The sequence below is a fragment of the Emydura macquarii genome, unplaced genomic scaffold (genome assembly GCF_026122565.2).
Source record: "Emydura macquarii macquarii isolate MOO-44397 ecotype Brisbane River unplaced genomic scaffold, CSIRO-AGI_Emac_v2 contig_2211, whole genome shotgun sequence".
Classification (NCBI taxonomy): Eukaryota; Metazoa; Chordata; order Testudines; family Chelidae; genus Emydura; species Emydura macquarii.
In genome coordinates, this window is record NW_027132348.1 from 324,795 (window position 1) to 337,365 (window position 12,571).

The 12,571-nt window shown below is 41.5% G+C and overlaps 1 protein-coding gene across 3 annotated transcripts in view; it reads left to right on the forward strand.

Moving 5' to 3' along the window:
• LOC137161002 (inactive phospholipase D5-like) overlaps positions 1 to 12,571 on the forward strand; it is a 178,701-nt gene that overhangs the window by 128,147 nt on the left and 37,983 nt on the right. The window lies entirely within an intron of this gene.

A 12,571-nucleotide genomic window follows, 5' to 3' on the forward strand; every position in this document is an offset into this window, starting at 1 on the left:
GGATATGGAGGACCCTGTTCCTCTTGGGGTGTCTTTGAGACCCTCTTCCTGTCCCTCTAAGTGCGCTGGGATTGGGCAAGGAGGAGAGGGAGAGGCATAGGCAATGCAGATTTAAACACCTGAAATCCAAAAAGTTAATTGTTCAGATGTACATCACTCCTGTGTGGGAAGGGAGTGGGAGCTGGCTAAAGTGTATGGGTGGGTGGATGGGAGCGGGTAGGAGGAGGGTGGACTGGATGGACCTGGGGCATGGCTGGGAAATCTGATTGAAGCAGTGTCAAGAGTCCCATCTGGAGATGTTAGTTGGAGTGAGGAGCCTAGCTCAGTGTACAAATCTGGCTACTATAACCAAGGTAGCGTGTGATGCTCCAGTAAGCTGCTCCCTGTGATATGTGAATGCAGCAGCATGAAGAGAGCAAGGAGCAACTTCTTACACGTTAATGGCTTCTACAGTGGGAAATAATGGCTTAATGAGATGGGAGCGGGGGAGACGCTGGAAATGGCAGTGGGGGCTGCATCTTGTGGGGGATGGTAGGGCAGGGTGTGAGACACACCAGTTTTCTCTCACACTTTAATTTACTGTAACCACCAGACAGATGTAATCAAACAGACATAAACCATGGGTGAGATTTCTCTCACTGGCCCTGTTAGCTACTAAATACTTCAAAGCACCACCATTGTCCCCACTCCACTATAACAAAATGTGCAGGAGCAGGAAGGAACACTTAGGAATCACATAGTAATTGTGTGGCCAAGTAGAAAGGCCAGGACTATTCCTAGCTCTGCTTCTGGCTTTCTGGGTGACCTTGGGCAAGTCACTTCCTCTCTCTTTCTGAGTTTCCCATCTATAAAATGGAGATTATGACATAAAGTTCTTTGAGACCTACTGATGAAAAGTACTATATCAAAGCTCGTTCTTTTGTTTATTGCCTAGAAATCATAGAGGAACAAATAATTATATTATTTTTGCAGTCAAAATAGATGGACAGAATTGCACACACAAAAAATAGGCCATGTCTCTTCTTTGAAAATTTATCCCCATACTTTCCTTCTCTGACTGTTCTGGTTCTATGATATCAGAATCTCCCAAAATAACAAGAGTTCCTATCTAATGGAGTAAAGGACAAAAATGCATTCCCCATTATGCTACATCAAATACTGAGCATGTAAATGCAGGTCTCTGGGATAGACTACTAGAATACATTTTTGAATGGTCTCACCCTGGTGAACTAAGATGTTTCAGACCCTATAAGTAGAGTATACATCTTCTAGTGCTTAAACTGTGTGAGTCTTTGGGGAAACAAAGATTGTTCAGTTCAGACAGGGAATCCAGTGAAAAATAATAGATGGGGAAACTATTTCAATTATAAGGAATCTACCATATTACGCTGTCACAAACCTTTTTCTTTCTAGTCCTTTCATGCTATGCCATCAGAATTCCATTTACTGCATAACAAACAATGATCAGTATTCTAAACAAATAAAATGTGGTGCTTTGGATGGCCATTATTTTCAGTCATGAACTGGATTCTCCTTTTTCCCAAACAGGAAGTTTATAACCCCAATAGAACTGTGTATAATTCCATTTCTTCCTAAAAACATATAGAACCACATGCTGCCCTAAAATCTACATTTATATATTGATTTAAATGAGTGACAAACTGAGGTGGGCAGCCAAAAGGACAATGTATCCCACACTCTTCTTTTAGAATACTTGTAAATATTCGAATATAATTGTTGAATAAACTCCATGTATGTCAAAGCAGCGAGACATTCCACAATGTAATTATTCATCTAACTTTATTTACATTTCTTTTCTAAGATATTTCAAACCCAGACACTATCATTCAAGGAGATGAATTCTAAGAGAAAATGTCTTAGATGTTCACAGTTATTGGTATATTCATGAATTTTAAAAAACCAAACATTTTCATCTGAAAAAATTCAACGTCATTTATTTCTGAACCAGCAGAGTCTAAAAAACCTGAAACAGAGAACAAAAATAGCAAACTGAAAAATTGGGAGTTGTGTCAAATTCATTCATTGTGGTGCATTCAGCTGTAAAGCAAAAATTACAACTATGAGTGTCATTACAGAGTAGGTAAGGTGAGGGATTGGGAGGCTGACAGATTTGCTCCCTGTCTCTAAATGCAAAATTTAAATAAGCAAAAGTAAATGTAGTTTTCATAATGTTTACCTCAATTTATTTATTTCTGCCTGCTGACAGGTTTAGAGCAGTGATTACTTTCACTAAAGACTGCAAAAAAAAGTCTATAATTTTCTCTGTTGCACAGCAAAGTTGACAGAGCGATAGAGCAGTCAATAGATCTTTTTATCAACCCAATCTTTTTATCCCAAAGGGCTAGTTATTGGCTGGTGTACATGCTGAAGAAATCTTCAGAGATGGATTCCAAACATAACAAAGTATCCTCCACCCAAAATATGCCACCCAGGTTATTGCAGGAAAGAAGAAAAAATGTGTTTTAGTTAAATAAGAGTTCTTCTGCATTTTCTTGTTTGGGAAAATCAAAGTTCCTTGTCAAATGGGAAAGCAACCACAGAAGAGTTTGAAATTTTTGATAAGTGCAATCTAATAATTCACAAAAGTAAAACTGAGGTCTCCTCAAGTCTTTGCAAGTTTTGATAAACTGAAATTTGCATAAAACTAGGCAATGGGGAAAAATGAAGATAAAGCAACTAGATCAGAAACTGCCAAGTAGATATACTGGTTCATGTGTCTGCTCTGAGTATTACTGATGCTTCCTTGTATGGGTATTTGTTTGATCAGAAACCGAGGGAGGATTGGGCATTCTCTATGAAGGCCCTTATACTTTGGAACTCATCGACAACCTGCTCTGGAATAGCCCAAATTTGTTGATCTTCAGAGCATGCTGCAATGCAAATCTTTTTTGAGAGAGATGTGTTCCTTGGAGGAGAATATTTGAGGAGGGTTGAGTGCTTTTTCTCGTTTTGTTGCCATAAGGTTTAGTTAATATTTTTTTCCTTTAACATATATATTATGGAGTTTGCTGTTGGATGTCTTTATTTTGATTTGTGATAATTTACCTACTGTCTCTGATAGGCACCTTTTTTTTTTTTTTTTTTTTTTTTGGTTATAAATCCAAATTAATAATAATTTCCTACTGACTCCTCAGGGTCACAGCCCACTGCACTCTTGGGTCTAAGCATATAATGCTGATAAGACTGGAGTCTTCAGCTGTAAATCATGACTCTACCATGTTTAGTGCTGGTACAGCCTTCTACAGTACAGAAATACAAGTGAACAAACATCTGTATGATAAAATGTTGTGTATATTTTTCTTCCTCTAATGCCTTCTCACATTTGGAGCAGGCAAAAGGTCCTCGACTGCTTCCAAAACCTATAGAACAAGAGTTCCTCCCCTGGCCACCTTAGTTATGAGATGATGGGACTAGGAAAAGGAAACTTTCAGGGATAGCTTCCAGCAGATCTGCAGTGGGGAATGGGGTGCATTTTAGGATCATGTCATTTTCCTCACTCCCAGAATTCCTTTCCTCTCTTTGACTTCTCCTTGCCCTCTGGACTAATCTTTTGCCATCAAGAAGGGCTCACCCATAAGTTGGGGACCATTGTTCTAGAATACAGCAATCAGGGTAGATGTAAATTTGGTGACACTAGTGATTAACTAGCTCAGATTAACAAGAAATCTGCACCCTTGAGGTTACACACTAGAAACCTGTAAAAAATTACACGGTAAAATTCAAGCACGCAATCATACTATTCGGTGTGAGGTTGTTAACAGAACCAGTTAATCCCCATGCAACAGAGGATGCTATGTTGCCACAGTTTTTCCTGTATAGGTGCTTGTTTTAACAGTAACCAGGAGAAGGCTGAAAAGGAGGGAAAGCTGTGCTTTTTGCAAGTGAAAGAAGTTGCTAGCCCCCCATTTGTATCCCTTTATCAAGCAGATGTACAAGTCCCAGGATAGGATTAATTTGGTGCGTAAACTCCCCCACCCCACTACACCTCACATTTCCTGTCTGAGCTGTTTATCTAGGCTGATACTGAAATCTTTGAGGATGATTGTCCTTGATGCCTTCAACATCCTGCCACACAAGGTGATGTCAGTTGGTTTCTTTATATGTCTGAAGATAAGCAGGAGAAGGCGACATCCCGGGTTCTAAACACTCCTGAAAATAATTTATTCACAACAGGAAAATGATAACATCAGCAACCAACACCTTGTACCAGAAATAACCAGCTAAAACTCAGAGCCGAGATTAAAGTGTACTCCACCCTCTCCAAAACCCATATACCTCGGTGTAATGATCAGAACGTGAAGGAGAATGAAACACTCATGAAGATGGATTTCAAAGAAGAAGGTGGCAGTTTTATTAATGTTTAACTTCAATGACTAGGCTAAGTCCCTCCACTTCCCCAAAGTCCAGGCATTTATTTGGGTCCTGTGTTGTGTTAAATGGCCTTCAAATAACCAATATTTGGGATTGGCCATTTTCAGTTCAACCTCTAGCATTTAGCCCACCTCTGAATGCTCTTGCATTCTCCCCACTCTGGGAGAGGAAATGAGGGTACACATAAGGGGTGACTGACTCGGCAACAAGGTAAGGTCTCCCTTTCTTCCTCCAGGCTAACAGGGTCCACTAGCCCTGTCCTAGGAGCTTTTTGCCTGCACTGGACACTGGCTGCAAGTTGTGACAAAATTACAAACTTATTTATAAATTTATAACTTTATAATCCTGTCCTTACTCCTTATTAACCTAAAACTGGGCCTCCAGAGTGCTGCAAGGAAGGCAGGGTATACCAGCAGACACCTTGTTGGTCTTGTTGTGAGGAAAAAAATTCTTTTCTGAGCCCTAAAAATGTCAATTGGTCCCTCAGACTCACAGGTTAAACTATACCTCCATTATAATGCAAGGCAGCAACTCCAGCAGAATGGCTTAGTGCATGCCCTCAGGCCTTCAGATCCAGCAAGAGTAGGGGCGAGAGAGATGTCCTTCTCCTCCCTGCTCTCTTTCCCACCCAAGCAGCATTCTGGAAGGGGGCAGGGCCCAGAATAGCCAAGCTTGCCCCTTCCTTACCTCTTCCTCTCAGGGGTTGTCCTCTTTCTGCTCATCTGACCAACAGCCTTCCCCCCATTGACAGGCTGGGGAAGACATTTCTGAGCTCTGGGTGAAGGTACAAGAAGTGAAGCTCACACCTTTGTCCTTAGAAGGTTGGCTGGAAGATTGGAAGAGTTTCTCGGTTTTACAATGAGTGTTGGTTACTAAATTTAGGATGTTTTTTTCCTTTCTGTTGCTTCCAGTATGTTATGATTTTTTTATTATGCTTGATAGCTGTAAATGTACCCAGAGGGTTGGCCATCAGACAAGTATTAAAAATGCTAACACAGTAAATAAATAAAAATAGTGTACATTATACTTTTTGCTTTTCCATGGAAATAAAACTGTAAAGCATTGTTGAAACTTTAGGTACCCACGTTATTGAAAGGAGAAACAATTCAGTTTACAATACTTCCGTAATAAATACAGTGCTCTGTGTTGCACTTCCCTTGTTTTATTTTGAATGAGACATGCATGCTTATAAAGATAACAGAAGGCAAGGGAAATCAGCCAATCTAAAATCAGATCATCCGACGAGAGGGAAGAAATTGCCTTTGTTTCTCAACTTTTATTTTTTAATTCAGTGATGTTTTAATGCATCATTTGCTGTGGCCTCTATACCTGGGATTGACATTGTGGATCAGTGGTAATTTAGATCCAAAACTGTCGTGAGAATGGCAGTTTATTCATCTGAAATATACTTTATTATATCGTACTTTGCCTTTTTCAGTAGGTTATTTTAGTAGGTTGCGCAAAATGCAAGAGAATATAGCCAGCTTCCTAAGAAGCATGATTTGATAAAGGATAAAAAGTAGCATGCTGCAATTTCATAGTACTTAATCTGGTACCTGATTTCTTCTCAGATCTCATAAGATGACTATATAAGAAATGATTCTGAAGACTGTCATATAGTCACACAGCAGCCTGATAGTGTCTGACAAATTCCCGAGTAACAGCATGAGGGCACTTATTTGACAGAAACATTTCAAGGCTGCTGACAGCCGTGACAAAACTCTTCAGACCTTCTCCCTTGTCTTTTGCAATAACAGTAAAATTACAAATAATCATATCAGGCAATATTACCAATTCAGTCCCAAATATTAAATGGAAAGAAAGCAGGATAGTTTAACCAATACAGTGCATCATTTAAGGGTTGTCTGAGGAAATATTTATAACATTTTCCTAGTTACTAGAACAGGATATAAGAGGCTTTAAATATAAAAAGTTCAGTGTTTTTTCATAGTTGTTTTGAGAGTCTAAATTCAGCTTGTGTGGGTTTGAGCACCTGCCAAGAACATAGACCATGCAGTGACAAATAGGCAAAAGTCAAATCTTTTCATTTGCATATCTACAATAACTCACAGCATTTTTACTCATGGTGAGTGTGACCCTTCCATGCCCAGGGTAACCACCTGATAATGCCACGGTCAGGGCAGGCTGCAAAAGGAGAGCAGATTCTCCCAGCGCTGGTGGGTGGCACTGAAGCCAGACTTCCCAACCAGCCACAAACTGTGCTTCTGATACCCCAAATTGGTTATCAAGAAGCCAGTACACTAATACACACAGCCCCCTTTACTGCATTCCAGTCTCCGGCTCCCAATCAGCCACTAGGTCCAATAAAGAGACCAGTTATTGAAACTCTATGCTCTTTACTAAAATGGTTCCCTCTGACCCCAAAGGGTCAGCCACAGTACCAGATCAATATAAGTTTAGATCTTACCCAAAATACCACGCTGCCAGCCAATCCTTTAGTAACTAAAACTAAAGGTTTATTATAAAACAAAAGGAACAAACCATGAGAGAAATGTTAAAGGATTAGAGCAATCAGATACATACAAGTGATTTAAAAGACCATATACATCAGGTTTCTAGAAGAATTGTGGAGTTTGCAGGCTTGTATAATCCTCTGGTATACATCCAGTACTTGGATGGGTCTCAGTCCTTTGTTTCATAGCTTCAGTTCAGTTGCAGATGACTTGATCCAGATGTAGGTTGGTAGCTGAAGCTGAATCCCGATTGAAAGACAAAATGGATTCCCCAGGCCTCTGCCTTATATATCCCCTGGCCATGCTGTTTATGGAGTTTTACAGGAACTAAGATGGAGTCCAGAGTCACATGGGCGAGTCCTGGTGTCTCATCAGGTATATCCCTGGCTTTTCCCCCGGGGCCCCTTGCACCTGGGAATGTCTTAATGGGCCATTAAGTAGGCTATTGTTCTGCGGCCATCCCATCTGAGTCGTTACTCAGACAGCACAATTTGAAATGCTGATATATCAAACATATCCATAACTTCCATCTCTCATATAACACATGAACATAAACATCATCATCTTACTTAGCACATTATAGCCTTTCTAACAGTACCTGACATGGCATATCTCACATGAATTATTATGATTTTGACATATTGATGTTAAACAATATAACAAATGCCCCCCCCACCAATTCAGCCAGCGTGACAGTGAGCACATATTACCACTCTCTTCAGCCACTACGTATCCTTCATTAGCATCATGACCTCGGCTGTTTTATTACATGTTTTTGGGGTTTGTTTAACATTTTCTGTATCAAGATTTTCAGTGTTTTACAATTTAAGAACACAAACACCACATTTGGACAGAGAAAACTGGTTATTCTAGGGTTAAAACATTGCATGTGTTTTGATAGTAAAAATATTGCTCAGGATTTTCAGAGTAGATGCCTGCTTTCACTATGCACCAGCAGTCATCAGTCAGGATATAGAAGTACCATCTTAAACATCTTTGAGCCCCTAAGGGCTAAGAGATGGATCCACTCCCCACTGAAGACAGCAGAAAGACTCCCACTGATTTCAGAGGGAGTTGGATCATGCCGTTAGTCGTTAGGGCATAAGGAGCGGGGAGATATTGTGTGTAGGGCCATCTAGTGATCTCAGGAAAGGCTGTACAGGCTTATAGCGAGTGAATGTAATTTGAATGAAAATGTTTTCTGATTCTCCTCTTACATCCAGCTGGTCGGTGACTCTTGTTCTGGAAAAGAGATGAACTTGGCAGCCCCATTAGCAGCTCCTTCAGTGGGGGAATTTCCCCATTTGGGATGCACTGGTGCATTCATAGCAGCAGAGCCCAGTCATTTCATAGAGTTTCTGTGAGCTCTGTGCTGAGGCAGGAGCTGTGTAGTGGTTTTGTATGTAACAAAAGTAAAAATAAACAACTGTTTACAGTAATAACAGCCCTCTGGTTTCTTTATAATTTGGAGAAGGCATTTCAACTTGTTTTTAGAAAGCCCGCTGTTCTTATTTTGCTTTTCTATACATATAGCACATTGAAAATGAATGGTTAGAATGGATCTGTATTGCAGAAAGGTTCAGAGACCTCTTGTGCTTCACTTATGCTAAGTATATTATGAGTTGGGACTCCATAGTGAGTTGTGTTACCTGTCCACACAGTAAAGGGACCTAAGACGCTCTCTTACTTCCTTGTGCAGACTATTGACACCACAGGTCTGTGTGTGGGAGGGAGAACATCTGACCGGTCATTACTCCAGTGCAGGTGCTGAGGGACTTGAAGGGGTTTGAGTGGAGCCTTAGCTATGTAAAAACAGCCTTATTTAGGTTGCAGAGTCAAGCAAAGGTGTGTCATGTCTACACTACAGAGTAAGTTGATTTAAGTTACGTCAACAATCATGAACCACTTTAATTACATCAATTGTAAACATTCACATAACGCTCCTTGTGTCTGTGGAGCACATGCATCTTTGTTGCTCTTGCACAGAATGAGAGAGTGTTGCATCGTGGGTAGCTATCCCACTGAGCAACTCACCACCCTCTGTCACCTTCTGCTTCTTGGACTTCTGGGAACGGATTGCAGTTCATAATGGGGATGTGCTTGGTGTCCAATGATGTAGTTCTTCCTGTCCCATCATTCCATGGATTTCTGACTTTGTTTTGTGCTGTTTTTGAACAATCCTTGTAAACTATGCACCCGCCATCTCTGCCTGACAGCAGAGATCCTGAACTGCTGACAAGTCTGGTGATGAGCATTATGAACACAGCGCAGCTGGTCCTGCAGTATTTCATAAACTGAGAAGCAGAGTGAATCAGTGATGCCTGCCTTGCTGTCTGCCAAGGAAACAAATAATTCAGGATTGCTGCTGTAGGAACAGCTTCCTACAGTGGACCGTCAGTACTGGGCTCAGGAAACAAGCACTGAGTGCTGAGATCACATTATGATGCATGTGTGGAATGATGAGCAGCGGCTGCAGAACTTTTGTATGTGCAAATCCACCTTCCTGGAACTGTGCGCGGAGCTCGCCCCAGCACTGCAGTGCAAGGACACCAGAGAGCTGCCCTCACTGTGGAAAAGCGAGTGGCGATCGCTGTGTGGAAGCTGGCAACTCCAGATTGCTACTGGTAGTTGTGAATCAGTTTAGTGCTGGAAAGTCCACTTTGGAGGTTGCAATGATGCAAGTGTGCAGGGCCATTAATCACTGCTTGCTATAAAGAACTGTGACTCTCAGTGATGTGCAGGAAATAATTGAAGGCTTTGACGGAATGGGATTCCCTTACTGTGGTGGGGTGATAGATGGAACGCAAAGCCCAATTTTGGTCCAAGACCATCTGGCGATGGATTATATCAACCAAAAAGGCTACTTCTCCATGGTCTTGCAGGTGCTGGTGGGTCACAGGAATTGTTTCATTGACATCAACACGGGGTGGTCAGGGAAGGTGCATGATGCGCGCATCTTTCAGAACACTGGACTGTATAGAAAGCTGCACACTGGGACTTTTTTTCCAGACCAGAAGATTTCAATAGGGGATGTGGAAATGGCCATAGTGATCCTGGGAGACCTCACCAACCCCTTGCTCCCGTGGTTCATGAAGCCTCACACCAGGAACATAGACAGCAGCAAGGAGCGCTTCAACAACAGGCTCAGCAGGTGCCAAAGGACTGTGGAATATGCCTGTGGCTGATTAAAAGGTCACTGGCACTGCCTTTTTTGGCTGGTTAGACCTTAATGAGGAAAATATTCCAATGGTCATAGCAGCCTGCTGTACTCTGCATAATATCTCTGAAGCCAAGGGGGAAAAGCTTCCTTGGAGTGGAGCGCTGAGTTTGATCGTGTGGCTGCTTATTTAGAGCAGCCAGATACCAGGGCTATTAGAGGGGCTCAGGAGGTGGCTATTTGAATCAGGGAGGCTTTGAAGGAGCATTTTGACAATGATTTGGCCAGCCAATGTTTACTTGCTGCCTTGAATAACCCCTGTAGTGCTTTCTTCCTGGGCATTAATTGTACTAAACAAATATTCTTGCCTATAGGCACTGAGTTTGAATGTTAGCACTGACTGGTGTGTGTATGTTACAAATAAAGACTGATTTTATTTCAAAGGCACGTTTAATAGCAGAACTAAACACACATTTTTGGTGAAATAGGGGACATGGCAATGAGGAACAATCTCTCGATTAGGGCTCTCACAGCTGTGTGTAACTCTAGCTTTCATTGTGAAACCAATCCCTAAGCATGGAGTGCACATGGTACTCTGCGAGGGACCAGGAACACATGCAGTGTGGGAGTTTGGGGAGGGCATGGAACGGAGTTCTATATTGGCTGTAGGGGGAGTCTTGCGCAGATGTGCTCAGACTGCAGTGTAATGAGGGACTTCAGCATCTGTCTGGCCGTTCAGGAGCTTTATCATCCACTTCTGCCTCTGTGTCCTTTCCATGCTATCCAGCCTCGGTCTTTCATTTAATTGTCTCCCTCCATGCTCTTGTTTCACTATGTGCTGTATCTGTTGACTGCAGCACTTCCCGAAACATGTCCTCCCTACTCCTCCTGGTTCACTGCCTTATCTGATGGAAGTGTTCTGTTGCTGTGGAGGAGTGGGTACTGAAGGGCACATCTGCAGAAGCCAAAGAAACAATGAACAGAAACAGTCTTGTGAAAGTGCTAATAGCCATGAATCACAAAAGTTACACACACCTCTTTCTCATTGTCCCTAGGCTAGCACACAATTTGGCACAAGTCCCAAATATGGTGAGTTCACCGGGGATAGAGGTTGGAAGGGGAAATTGGCAAGAAGGAACAAAGGATCTGGGGAAGGGGGTTACTACAAGCACCTAGGGAGACTATTCTGAATAATGGTACCCTTATACATCGGTGAGAGGAGCATTTCAGTGTATACATCTCCACTATTTTGTTGACCAAAGCTGACTTTTGTTGACAAAACTGTGTAGTGTAAACAAGGCCTTAGGAAATGCCTATGCAACCTTAATTCCATCCCTTTGTGCATATGCATTCTATTATTTAATTACATGATCACGTACTATTTTTTGCATGGATCCTTTTCCTGGCGTGGACCCTGTTAAGGCTTTAGTATAATCGATGTACTTGTTAAGGGTGTACATTTTATGCAAGGTGCTGATTGGCATGGTTCTGTAGATGTTTTTCCTCTTGCTGGTGTTGCATAGCATGGTTACTTTGTATCAGTTTCTGGTCAATGTTTCCATGTTAATACGATATAATTCTGGAAAACTTGCTTATTTTTTTTTCCTTTTAAGTTTTTGTGCTAGATTTTACTTTGGGATGTGCATGTACAGCTCCCATTAACTTTCATGGGAAATGTGTATGTGTATGTTGGGATCCTGGCTAAGTCCATTGAATAAAACCATGACTTCTGCATACTCTAATTTAAAAATGCATTTAAAAAAATGGAGCACTCAGAATAGCTTTGTTTTTAAAGTTCAGATTTATCATTTATCTTGTCTTCAATGAGAGATTCACGCTTTGCTAAATCTTCAGAATGTGGCTTGAAATAGAAAAGGTATGAATGTTTGAAAAAGACATATTACGCATGTACATCTTGCCATTTTCATTACTATTTTAACTGTGTATATTCAAGATCAGCAGAAAAATTAACCAGTGCCCAACTGGACCTTCTTAGTGTGACAATGGACTACCTCCCTAATTCTTCAGTACAAAACAAATGCACCAGCACCCTTTTTAATCCTTTCCTTTGTTTTATTTAATCCAAGGAAATTATATTCTAAAAACTATGTTAATACAATATTAAGAACATAGGGCCAAATTTTCTCAGTTACGCCTGTGCAACACCACTGACCACAATCTGAAATAAGTAAGAAGCAAATTTTACATTCACAATGTTTTTTCAAGAACGGAGTTGAGGCACTCTTTAGGTAGGTTTCAGCATAGTAACTAACTCCTGTTTGGTCCAGTTACTGTCTAATGCCATGTCTATATTGACGGCGGCAAATTCGCCGCCGCCAGATCGATCTTTCTGGATCGATTGAGTGGTCAGTGTAGACTCGCTCAATCGATCAGGAAGTCGACGCTGGTAAACCACCCCCTTAAGTAGCACAGTACAGTGTAGACAGTGCACAGGAGGGAAGCAGAGCAGTCGACATGAGTTACACAAGCTACTCTGCGTAGTCTGCGTAACTCCCGTCAACTGCCGCCGAATCTCCAGGTAAGTGTA